Below are 13,784 nucleotides of genomic sequence, written 5' to 3'. Positions count from 1 at the left end.
TTTTTGCCAGTCCTGTCTGGTCCAGCGACCATAGGCGACGTTGTTGCCGGTGATGTCTAGTGAGGACCTGCCTTACAACAGGCCTACAAGCCCTCAGTCCAGCTGCTCTCAGCCTATTATGGACAGTCTGAGCACTGATGGAGGGATTTTGCGTTCCTGGTGTAACTCGGGCAGTTGTTGTTGCCATCCTGTACCTGTCCCGCAGGTGTGATGTTCGGATGTACCGATCCTGTGCAGGTGTTGTTACACGTGGTCTGCCACTGCGAGGACGATCAGCTGTCTGTCCTGTCTCCCTGTAGCGCTGTCTTAGGCGTCTCACTGTACAGACTTTGCAATTTATTACCCTGGCCACATCTGCATGCCTCCTTGCAGCATGCCTAAGGCACGTTCACGCAGATGAGCAGGGATCCTGGGCATCTTTCATCTGGTGTTTTTCAGAGTCGGTAGAAAGGCCTCTTTAGTGTCCTAAGTTTTCATAACTGTGACCTTAATTGCTTACCATCTGTAAGCTGTTAGTGTCTTAACGAACGTTCCACAGGTGCAAGTTCATTAGTTGTTTATGGTTCATTGAACAAGCATGGGAATTAGTGTTTAAACCCTTTACAATGAAGATCTGTGAAGTTATTTGGATTTTTACGAATTATCTTTGAAAGACAGGGTCCTGAAAAGGGGACGTTTGCTGAGTTTATCTAGTTTATTCAAAATCTGTGGTGACAAAATATATATATTCATCCACATAAATGTCACAACTTTCACAAAGGTGTATTAGAAACACCAAGAGTCAATATAATTGTATTCCATAGTTCTCTTTACACATTTCCAATACAATTGGAACTACCCTAAGTTACAATTGCAAACATTTTGCAAGTAATAAAACACAAAATATCATGCAAAGCAACTCAACTAATTTGCTTTAGTATTCATAGTTTCCAATCAGAGAAGAAGAATAGCATAGCTACCACCACCTTGTGTACAAACACTTCACACTCTGGATTATTATAGTATCTGGGAAATTAAACATGGCACTAAAACCATGCTGCTGTGGAGGTGTGCTGTGTTTACTTCACTCACCCAGAGAGAAACACATACCATATCAGGTTGAGATATCCTGCGGTGCATAGCCCTCAGACACAGCTCCCTGTTCAATGCTTGTTCGGTACATAGTTTCATTACCTGAGCTGCTACAGGGCATCACCATATCACCACAAAGCCAAATGTCAGATTGTTTCAGTATCTCCCTCTGCATTTCAGGCTAAAATAATTCACATTATTGTGTAATGTGGCTTCGTGATTGCCTTTGTATTACAACATCGCTATTTTTTTATCATTACAGAAGTGATGGAAGTCAAATTGCTTTTGACAAATTTGTGGATGAAGCCAACCAAAACCCTGAGAGATAGCTACCACCATCAGCAACAACGGCTGTGCTGCTCTTGAGGAACGACACAAAATAAATGAGCTTCGAAATGAGCAGAAAAGATAGCAGAGGGGAGGGGTGGAAAGACGTTTCCACCCCTCCCTCATTTCCCATTCAATTGGATATAATGTTTTTTTCCCTCCTATACAGGATACCATGGAGAGAAAGAAAATTTAATAATACATTTTTTTTCTGTTTTCCTCCAGTGTAAAATGGCCCTTTCCTATCGTGAAATCTAGTCATATCTTTCCACAGCTTGAATGACACTTTCCCAGTCTCGGTAGAGGCAGTGAAAGGTTGTTTGTTCTGCTAATTAACTTTATTACCCTGATAGCTCCCCACAGCCTTTGACGAAAACAATTACCATCCTTTTTTTCACTGGCAAAAATACTATTAATTAGAAATGGGGCCTGGTCCCTGCCATGTTAGCCTGCCATGTCCCCAAGCTCTCGAGCAGGATAGCATTACATTGTCAGTAGTAATTTAGCTCTCATCTGTCTCTGCTAATTATTGTCACATTCATCAAATTCATCAAGGAAAGTGCTCTCAGAAGGATTGCATATTTGCAGTTAATATAGCATAAACTGGTATTACCCATCACCACATTTGTGATGATGAGAGGGACACAACTTATTCATCCCTAATTAGAGCAAGCTGGGTAATTAATTATACATTCCGCCTTATTACTTCAGAGTCCCAGATATTGTTTGTAGAAAAACTGGAGAGGGAGAGAGGGAGAGAGGGGAAAGAGCAGGCAAAGCCACGAACCAGAGGGGAAAAGGGGGGTGACGTATTTTGTCATATGAGCTTTGCTGTAATTCCCACCTGACAAAAGACTCAGAATCAGTGGGGAAATTGCAACTTGTCAGCCGTCAGAAAAACTGTAGTAATAACTGATTAATGATCAACACCTGTGACAGATGCAATGCAAGGCAAGAGACATGCTTCACATAAATAGAGAAAGCTCATAACAAATTCAGTAACAAATTACATTTTTAAGACCGCACATAAGAAAGTATAAAACGCTGGTGAGAAAGATGTTAGAATTTCGACAAAAATACTTAACATAAGGGCCTCCCGACTGGTGCAGTGGTCTAAGGCACTGCATCGCCGTGCTTGAGGCATCACTACAGACCCGGGTTCGATCCCGGGCTGCATCGATCCCATGATTGGGAATCCGATAGGGCGGCGCACAATTGGCCCAGCTTCGTTTGGGTTAGGGGAGGGTTTGGCTGGGGGGGGGGCTATACTTGGCTCATTGCGCTCTAGCCACTTGTGGTGGTTGAACAATGTTTCCTCCGACATGTTGGTGTGGCTGGCTTCTGGGTTAAGCAGGCAGGTGTTAAGAAGCGCGGTTTGGCAAATCATGTCTCGGAGCCCATTGGGGAGATGCAGCAATGAGACAAGATTGAAATTTGGGAGAAAAAGGTGTAGAAATACAACAAATAAATCAAAATGTACATAGTGTGACCATTTCTGTGACATGATGTTGACATGACCCATTTGACATAACCCATTTTTTCCCACTGTAAATAGCACCCTTGTCAAACAAGCCCAATGTTCTATGTGCACTGCATCTACAGTGCCTAGTCAAAGTCTACACACCTCTACCTCCATTTAAAGATGGCATCCGCAGTAGGAAAACAGTGCCACTGTCCACCCCACTGCCGTCATTATTGTTGTTATATTGGAGGGTATGACAGGAATTCTGGTATTTATATAACATTTTCAGTACAATTTAAAAATGTTGGATAATACACCATTACAGCACTTTGTGTACATTCAGAGGGTAGCTGGTTTCTGTATTACAGTTTTACCAAGATTTCATACCACTGACAGTCTTTTATGAGCTGTTTTGACTACAACTAAGCATATAGCTAAGGTCATTTATATTTTGTAAATGGTCGTACCTAGTTATAACCAGTTATAACCATAGGAATATACACAAGGTGCTCCATCTCTGCAGGTGATCTGTCTATCTGGTCAAAGTCACTGATGCATGTCCCCCTCACCCCGCTGATGATAAATTAATATAATCTCTCCAGAGAAATCTGGATAAAAATAAAAATGTCTAAAGATGTATTAAATAACTTCAAGATGAATATACACCAATACAGCGGTCTATGTGCAGTAACAGTCAAAAGTTTGGACACACCTACTCATCAATGGTTTATCTTAATTTGTACTATGAAGGATTTCCCACATATGCTGAGCACTTGTTGGCTGCTTTTCCTTCACTCTGCGGTCCAACTCATCCCAAACCATCTCAATTGGATTGAGGTTGGGTGATTGTGGAAGCCAGGTCATCTGATACAGCACTCCAAACTGATCCACGCAGTCTCCTCTGAACAGTTGATGTTGAGATGTGTCTGTTAATAATTTATTTGGGCTGCAATTTCTGAGGCTGGTAACTCTCATGAACTTATCCTCTGTAGCCGAGTTAACTCTGGATCTTCCTTTCCTGAGAGTTTCATCATAGCGCTTGATGTTTTTTGCGACTGCACAAAGTTCTTGACATTTTCCAGATTGACTGACCTTCATGTCTTAAAGTATTGATGGACTGACATTTCCCTTTGCTTATTTAAGCTGTTCTTGCCATAAAATAGACTTGGTCTTTTACCAAATAGGTCTATCTTCTGTATACCACCCCTACCTTGTCACAACACAACTGATTGGCTGAAACGCATTAAGAAAGAAAGAAATTCCACAAATTAACTTTTAACAAGGCACACCTGTTAATTGAAATGCATTCCAGGTGAATACCTCATGAAGCTGGTTAAGAGAATGTCAAGAGTGTGCAAACCTGTCATCAAGGTTACTTTGAAGAATCTCAAATATAAAATATATTTTGATTTGTTTAACACTTTTTTGCTTACTACATGATTCCATTTGTGTTATTTCATTGTTTTGATGTCTTCACTAATATTCTACAATCTAGAAAATTATACAAATAAAGAACAACCCTGGAATGAGTAGGTGTGTCTAAATGTTTTACCTGTAATATAGATTCAGATTGTATCTGAGCTTTGTATTGCAGTTCTATCAAATATTTATACAATTGGCAGACTGGATATTCACAAAACTAAGGTCATTTTGGTTTTGCACACAGTCATGCGATACGTGATGTAAGTACAATCTTAGGCGAGTACATGGGAAGCTACAGTATATATCTCTGCAGATGATCTGTCTATCTATCTGGTCAAAATCACTTATACAGGTCCCCCTCCACCCTCTAGTGGTATGGATACTTCTAATTATGTGTCCTTAGAAACCTAGATTTAAATAAAGGCCTTAGTTTTCAAAGGCAGAATTATATGCTTTTGTCTGGGGACAGAATTACCCTAAATTACTTGAATTAGTCCATATTATTACAGAAATACTAAACAATTATTTAGATTTTTTAAGAAAAAGTTGATTGACAAGGTCATGAAAAATTTGAAGAATTTACTAAACAACCTTTTGGCTATGATAAAAAGAAATTGCCTCTGGAACCAAATGATGGTAGCTTGGGGGTTAAAATTACATCTTAAAAGTGTTTCAATTAGCTTTTTTTACCAACAGATCTACAAAACCTACTCCACATATATATAATATATATATATATATATAAATTATATATAAATAATAATAATAAAAATGTCTTTACACACCAGAGTTAATCCCTGGTGGAAGCACCTTTGGCAGCCATTACAGCTGTGACTCATTTTGAATAAGATTTTACCAACTTTGCACAACTCTTAGGGCAAGCCAAGTTAACAAACAGATCACCGAACGTTTCGAATCCCACCGTACCTTCTCCACTATGTAATCTGGTGCACCTCAGCCACGCTCAAGGTCCTAAACGATATCATAACCGCCATCGATAAAATACAATACTGTGCAGATGTTTTCATCAACCCGGCCAAGGTTTTAGACACTGTCAATCACCTCATTGTTATCGGCAGACTCAACAGCCTTGGTTTCTCAAATGACTGCCTCGCCTGGTTCACCAACAACTTCTCAGATAGAGTTCAGTGTGTCAAATCGGAGGGCCTGTTGTCCGGACCTCTGGCAGTCTCTATGTGGGTGCCACAGGGTTCAATTCTCGGGCTGACTCTTTTCTCTGTATACATCAATAATGTCGCTCTTGTTGCTGGTGATTCTCTGATTAACAAACCTCCAAATGAGCTTCAATGCCATACAACACTCCTTCCGTGGCATCCAACTGCTCTTAAATGCAAGTAAAACTAAATGCATGCTCTCCAACCGATCGCTGTCCGCACCCGCCCGCCCGTCTAGCATCACTACTCTGGACGGTTCTGACTTAGAATATGTGAACAACTACAAATACCTAGGTGTCTGGTTAGACTGTAAACTCTCCTTTCAGACTCACATTAAGCATCTCCAATCCAAAATTAAATCAAGAATCGGCTTCCTATTTCACAACACTCATGCTGCCAAACATACCCTCGTAAAACTGACTATCCTACCAATCCTTGACTTCTGCAATGTCATTTACAAAATAGCCTCCATGTCAGCATGAGTGGTGTATAGGTGAGGACGGAGTCAAGCGCAGGAAACAGAACTGAGTAAAAATAAAGTACTTTACTCAGGAAAAATAAACAGTACAATAAGTCCACGTAGGGATAACAAACCCTAACACACAAGACTAACACATAACAGGAACAATTACGCACAAAACATAGTGAGAATCAGAGGGATAAATAGGGAAATAATAATAATGTAATGGGAACCAGGTGTGTACAATCAAGACATAACAAATGGAAAAATAAATGTGGATCGGTGGCAGCTAGAAAGCCGGTGACGACGGCCGCTGAACAAGGAGAGGCACCAACTTCGGCGGAAGTCGTGACACTCCAACACTGTACTCAGCAAATTGGATGTAGTCTCTCACAATGCCATCCGTTTTGTCACCAAAGCCCCATACACTACCCACCAATGCGACCTGTGTGCTCTCGTTGGCTAGCCCTCGCTTCATATTTGTAGCCAAACCCACTGGATCCAGGTCATCTTTAAGTCTTTGCTAGGTAAAGCCCCACCTTATCTCAGCTCACTGGTCATCATAGCAGCACAGTAGCACACGCTCCAGCAGGTATATTTCACTGGTCATCCCCAAAGCCAGCTCCCCTTTTGGCCGCCTTTCCTTCCAGTTCTCTGCTGCCAATGACTGGAACGAATTGCAAAAATCACTGAATCTGGAGTCTTATATCTCTCTCCCTAACTTTAAGCATCAACTGTCAGAGCACCTGTACATAGCCCATCTGTAAATAGCCCACCCAACTACCTCACCCTCATATTGTTATTTATTTTTGCTCCTTTGCACCCCAGTATCTCTACTTGCACATTCATCCTCTGCACATCTATCACTCCATAATTGTTCAATTGTAATTATTTCGCCGCTATGGCCTATTTATTGCCTTACCTCCCTAATCTTACGACATTTGCACACACTGTGTATATATTTTCCTATTGTGTTATTGACTGTACGTTTGTTTGTCCCATGTGTAACTCTGTGTTGTTCACGTCGCACTGCTTTGCATTATCTTGACCAGGTCGCAGTTGTAAATGACAATTGTTCCTGGTTAAATAAAGGTGAAAAAAAACATACACTGCATTCAGAAAGTTTTCAGACCCCTTGACTTTCCACATTTTGTTACACTACAGCCTTAATATAATTTTCCCCTCATCAATCTCCACACAATACACCGTAATGATGAAGCAAAAACATATTTTTTGACATTTTTGCACATTTATAAAATAAAAAAAACTGAAATATAACATTTACATAATTATTCAGACCGTGTCCGCTGTACTTTGTTGAAGAACCTTTGGCACCAATTACATCCTCAATTCTTCCTGGGTATGACGCTAAAAGCTTGGCACACCTATTTGGGGAGTTTCTCCTATTTGACACTGAAGATCCTCTCAAGCTCTCAAGGAGTGTCGCTAAACATCTAATTTCAGGTCTCTCCAGAGATGTTCGATCGGGATCAAGTCCGTGCTCTGGCTGGGCCACTCAAGGACATTCAGAGACTTGTCCTGAAGTCTCTCCTGCATTCTCTTGGCTGTGTGCTTTGGGTCGTTGTCCTATTGGAAGGTGAATCATCACCCCAGTCTGAGGTCCTGAGCACTCTGGAGCAGGTTTTCATCATGGATCTATTTGTAGTTTGCTCCGTTCATCTTTCCCTTGATCCTGACTATTCTCCCAGTCCCTGAAAAACATCCCCACAGCATGATGCTGCCACCACCATGTTTCACCGTAGAGATGGTGCCAGGTTTCCTTCAGACGTGATGCTTGACATTGAGGCCAATGAGTTCAATGTTGGTTTCATCATACCAGAGAATCTTGTTTCTCATGGACTGTGAGTCCTCTAGGTGCCTTTTCGCAAACTCCAAGCAGGCTGTCATGTGCCTTTTACTGAGGAGTGGCTTCCGTCTGGCCACTCTACCATAATGGCCTGATTGGTGGAGTGCTGCTAAGATGGTTGTCCTTCTGGAAGGTTCTCCCATCTCCACATAGGAACTGGAGCTCTGTCAGAGTGACCATTGGGTTCTTGGTCACCTCCCTGACCAAGTTCCTTCTCCCCGATTGCTCAGTTTGGCCGCGCGGCCATCTCTAGGAATAGTCTTGGTGGTTCCAAACTTCTTTCATTTAAGAATGATGGAGGCCACTGTGTTCTTGGGGACCTTCAATGATGCAGACATTTTTGGTACCCTTCCCCAGATCGTGCCTCGACACAATCCTCTCGGAACTCTACAGACAATTCCTTCAACCTCCTGGCTTTTGCTAGCTTTGTTAGCTTTGTGCCTTTCCATGTCCACTCAACTGAATTTACCACAGGTGGACTCCAATCAAGTTGTAGAAACATCTCAAGGATGATCAATGGAAACAGGATGCATCTGAGCTCCATTTTGAGTCTCATAGTAAAAGATTTGAATACTTACTTTAATGTAAATAAACTTTGAATGTTTTTTTTATATATACATTTGCAAAAAATCTTAAAACCTGGTTTTGCTTTGTCATTATGTGGTATTGTGTGTAAATTGATCAGGGACAAATGTATTGAGATTCGAACACGCAACCTTTGGGTTTCTAGACGTTCGAGGTATGCGCCCCCACCCTGACCAACCTCCCACCTTTTTTTGCCTCAAGTAAACTGTGTTATGTAACCATGCCAAACGTTTAAAAAACTCTGTCTATGCCCTTGAGCAAGGCACTTAACCCTAAATGCTCCTGGAAGTCGCTTTGGATAAGAGTGTCTGCTAAATTAATAAAATGTCAATGTAAAACATGATGCTGCCACCACAATGCTTGAAAATACAGAGGATTTCACTCAGTGCTGTGTTTTATTGAATTTGACCCAAACCTGTAGATTTGAATTTGCTGTGGTGTCTTGCAGTTTTACTTAATGACCTTGTTTCAAACAGAATTGATGATTTGAAGTGGATTGTTATACACAGGCTTGCTTCTTTTTACTTTGTCATACAGGCCAGTATTGTAGAGTGAATGCAATGTAGTAGATTCTCTGTATTTTCAAGTATTGTGGTTCAACCCACCATCACAAATTATCATGAAATTCACCAGACACATAAAAAAGTCACAATTTTGTATACAGTACATCTCAATCACATAAAGGTGGTTGAATATTTAAAACAGAAATGATAGGAGATTGGTTGGTCAGGGAGAATGAGTGGGTGTATAACACAAAGGTCTAGCAACCCAAACGTTGCTTGTTTGATTCACATAATTAACAACTTTAGCTTTTTTTGGTGTGGAAAAACTTGACTGGCCTGGACAGAGCCCTGACCTCAACCCCATCGAACACCTTTGGGATGAATTAGAATGCCGACTGTAAAACAGGCCTAATCATCCAGTATCAGTGCCTGATCTCGCCAAGTCTCTTGTGGTTGAATTGAAGCAAGTCCCAGCAGCAATGTTCCAACATGTAGTGGAAATGAACTGTCCTAATACTTTTGGACCTCACTGTATGTTCCCCGAAGAGTTATGCAAGGTTGGTAGAATCTTATAAAAATTATTCACAGCTGTAATGGCTGCCAAAGGTGCTTCTATCAAGTATTAATACACAATCAATATATCCCCCCCCAAAATATATATTAATTTGGATTTTTCTTTCACTTACAAAAATGCGGAGTAGGTTGTGTAGCTCGGTAGGGAAGATAACAAATGTTATCCTTTTTAGATTTAATATTAAGGCAGAAAATTGTGAAGACTGTGCAAGGGGTGGGATGACTTTCACTCGCGACTGTACATGTATGTATGATCAAAAGTACTTCATATGTAAATGTGTGAGGACTGCATAACTTTGAATAAGGTTGAGCCTTCTTGCCCCCCCCCCCCCCTTCTCCCATCACTGTATCACTTAGCTGCATGGGACAGTGCTAATAATAAGCCTTGTCTATCTCAGGCCAACGCTCATGTTATACTCAGACCAGGCGACATCCAGAACAACTCAGTAGTCGTACTGCCATATGGGTTACATGTAATACTTTTGAGGTAGACTCCAGGAATTCAATCTTCCCAGAAATATTTTTCTGATGATTCCCATTGTTGAGGTAACAGAAAAAATGCATTTACATGTGTGAAACAGAGTACAGAGTTTCATGTTTATTTTTTAATTTTTTATCCATTCCAGAACTAATGGCCAAAGATACAAAAATGTTTCTTCCCTGACAGACTGTGGTTAACATGGGCTTAAAAAGATATATAGCCCTTCCCAATACCTTATAGCCTTAGCTAACCTGAGGTTACAAACAGGGCCTTAGCCAGGGTCCAAGATTCTTTAAGAAAGTTGAAGCTCATTTACTGACTGCATTTCTATACAATTAAAAAACTTGAAGATGCTATTTGATGAAGAGCAAAAGCAAGCCAAAATGACCCCAGCTGCTATCACTTTGGTTGCTGTAGCGGAGAGTAGGCTAATTGTTACCATTTTATAACAAATTTCAGGCAAATCTACTCATCTACTCATTTGCCATGGGTCGGAGAGAACATATTCCAGTTTAACAACAAATTTCCTGCAATTCTACACATTTTGTCATGACTTATGCCATGTTAATTTGATAGCTGAGTGAAAGTGACTAACTAAATCAATTGGGGCCCCCTGGAGGTCAGGGCCCCGGGACATGTGCCCTGCATGCCCGGGCGGTAATTTGGCCATGATTTCTACAAGTTTAGATAATCGTGTTAGTCTAGCCAGCTAATTTACCAATCTAAAACATGTTAGCTGACATGGGCTAATTGAGTGACTGTCAGTGAGTGACATAACAAGAGGAAAACTGCTTATGCACAACCACTTTTTGAAATTGCACCTTGTGTATTCTACCACTCTAACTCTCAACAGTAAATTGAGACTCTGACTGAGTACCCCACCCCCACTCCCACCCCCCTCAGCATTTGAAAGAATTACTGACGTCCGGACCTCAGTGTCCTCATATGAAGCTAAGGCCCTGGCTACAACCCATTGCTGCAAAAATAGTGTAATTACGATTGATGGACTTTTCAATCTAGTGTGGAGATTACATCCTCCCAAAGCCTGTAATGAAGCAAGAGCAGCTCCAGAACTCTGGGAAGGAAGAGCGGTCTGTCAGAGTCCTGGAGAATGTCAGATTAAACTAACATGTGCCAGTCAATATTGGTACATACTGACCCTAGGTACCTTTGAAGCAAAACCATTAAGTCCAACATTTCCCCCTGAAAGTGTTTATCTGTAAGGATGGCTTACATGTCCTCTGAAGCAGATATTGAAACTGATTGGACAAATGGTAAAATACCAGACGGGACCACAAGACCGACCTCAGAAAATGGGGAGAAAAAAATCTTAATCTGCAACACAATGGTGCTCTCTTGAAACCCTATCATTTTCACTTCCAGTGGGTCTGCTGTCTGACTGTGAATGAAGTGAAAAGAACGGATAGTGTCGAAAATTGGATCAGAGCTAACATTCGCTCATTTTTATCAGCAGCTACCAAAGGTCATCTGACATAATAGCTGATGAATTTAAACTCAGCGGATTTCATTTGCAATTTTCAATTTAGCAAGGCCTCCGAACCCCACTGCGATAAGAGCCTTCTCCTATCGTGGCCTGTCACAAACATCAAGGATCCGTGCAAGCCCACAGGAAGGGAAGAGGAGAAAGCGACATATCAAAAGAATTAAAGATAAGGTTGGTAGGGAGAAGAGGGTGTTACCATGTTTAAAAGTTGAGAAGTAAGTTAAGTAAATTGCATTTATAAGAAGCCACGATGAGGAGACCATATTTGACTATTTTCAGGAAAAGCTAAAAGGTTGTCATCTATTGAAATAACACACACACATTATAACTGGCTAATTAGTCTGCAGGTAAAACTACTCTTCCTTATCACAATGAACAATGTACAGTATGACATGGTAGAGTCTGTATCTATTTAGTATATGATGGTGTCTGTCTGTATCCGTTATATAAGTAATCGTAGTGTAAGGATGAGAATTGGATGTTCATCATTGATTATTAATGCCTGACCTGTGCCTATAAATTAATCTGTGTCACGTGAACTAATTGAGAAGGTGGTTACATGTCTTGGAATATGAGCTCCCTTTGCTGTCTCGTGTCCAAGTCGTATCTTTCTTATAGTCAAGGGTCCACTCTCCGAACCATCCAAACGGCGCGTTACAGTAGCAATAGCCGTCAGTTACAACATAGCTTTACTTTTTAGTATTACAGTATTACATCAGTATTTAATGGCTATTTTTTTTTTTTTAAACGGATGCATATCAAAGAGTAAATCAAATATAACTAATTTGGTTATTGTGCCTGGAAGTTACTTTGAGGTGATTTAGGCATGTTATTTGGAGCATGTTAGCACTTCATTGTTTTGAACTCAACTATGTTTAATACTAACCTGTAGCCAAGTAAAGAAAGCCAAATCTTGAGATTATGACTCGCTATGTCCATTGACTCGATGTCCAGAGGGGGCGGAGGGACCTCAGGCACCTCACCTTCTTGAAGGGGACCAGCCACCACCGGCCTGAGGAGAGACACATGAAACGAGGGGTTAATACAATAATAAGTAGGAAGTTGTAACCTGTAACACACCTCGTTTATCCTCCTCAGGACTTTAAATGGCCCCACACACTGCGGCCCCAGCTTCCGGCAGGGCAGGCGGAGGGGCAGGTTTCGGGTCGAGGGCCAGACCCGGTCCCCCGGTGCGAACACGGGGGCCTCACTGCGGTGCTGGTCAGCGCTCTTCTTCTGCCGTCCCCCCGCCAGTCTCAGCGCTTTCCAGGTGTCCTTTTAGCGCTGTACCCATTCCTCCACCGCAGGAGCCTCGGTCTGGCTCTGATGCCATGGGGCCAGGACCGGCTGGTAGCCCAACACACACTGGTAGGGAGATGTTCGTTGAGGAGTGGCGGAGGGAGTTCTGAGCGAGCTCAGCCCAAGGAACATACCTCGCCCACTCACCTGGCCGGTCCCGGCAATATGATCGCAGAAACCTGCCCAAATCCTGGTTTACTCACTCCACCTGCCCATTACTCTTGGGGTGGAAACCCAAGATCAAGCTGACCGATATCCCCAGCCTCTCCATAAATGCCCTTCAAACTCTGGACGTGAATTGGGGGCCCGATCAGAAACGATGTCCTCAGGCGCCCCGTACTGCCGGAAGACATGGGTAAACAGGGGCTCCGCAGTCTGCAGGGCCATAGGGAGACCGGGCAACGGGATGAGATGGCAGGACTTAGAAAACCGATCCACAATGACCATGATTGTCGTACTTCCCTGGGACGTGGGAAGGTCGGTGAGGAAGTCCACCGACAAGTGTAACCACGGCCATTGTGGAACGGGGAGGGGCTGTAACTTCCCTTTAGGCAAGTGTCGAGGAGCCTTGCTCTGAGCGCACACTGAGCAGGAGGAGACATAAAATCTCACGTCCTTAGCCAACGTGGACCACCAGTATCTCCCCCTAAGACTCCGCACTGTCCTCTCGATGCTAGGATGGCCCGAGGAGGGTAGAGTATGAGCCCAACGTATTAATTTATCACGGACCCCCCTCGGCACGTACTGAGTCCCTACTGGACACTTAGGGGGGGGCAGGCTCTAACCGTGATGCCCTCTCTATCTCCGCGTCCACCTCCAATACTACTGGTGCCACGAGACATGAAGGTGGAAGGATGGGGGTCGGCTCGAAGGACCGCTCCTCGGTATCATAGAGGCGGGACAGCGCGTCGGCTTTAGTGTTTTGGGAGCCTGGCCGGTACGAGATGGTGAAGCGAAACCGGGTAAAGAACATGGCCCATCTAGCCTGACGCAGATTCAGTCTCCTCACTGCCAGGATGTACTCGAGATTACGATGGTCAGTCCAGATGAGAAAA

General features: G+C 42.5%; 1 long non-coding RNA gene across 1 annotated transcript in view; it reads right to left on the bottom strand.

The window, feature by feature from the left end:
• LOC109897936 (uncharacterized) overlaps positions 1–12,437 on the bottom strand; it is an 85,136-nt gene extending 72,699 nt beyond the window's left edge. The window contains exon 1 of the long non-coding RNA XR_004211178.1: positions 12,317–12,437. This is a non-coding gene — a long non-coding RNA (uncharacterized LOC109897936). The remainder of the gene's footprint in view (positions 1–12,316) is intronic.
• Positions 12,438–13,784: the final 1,347 nt, after the last annotated feature.

This window comes from Oncorhynchus kisutch, linkage group LG10, assembly GCF_002021735.2.
Source record: "Oncorhynchus kisutch isolate 150728-3 linkage group LG10, Okis_V2, whole genome shotgun sequence".
NCBI lineage: Eukaryota > Metazoa > Chordata > Actinopteri > Salmoniformes > Salmonidae > Oncorhynchus > Oncorhynchus kisutch.
The sequence above is the reverse complement of the archived record's forward strand: the minus strand, read 5'-3'. Positions and strand labels throughout refer to the sequence as shown.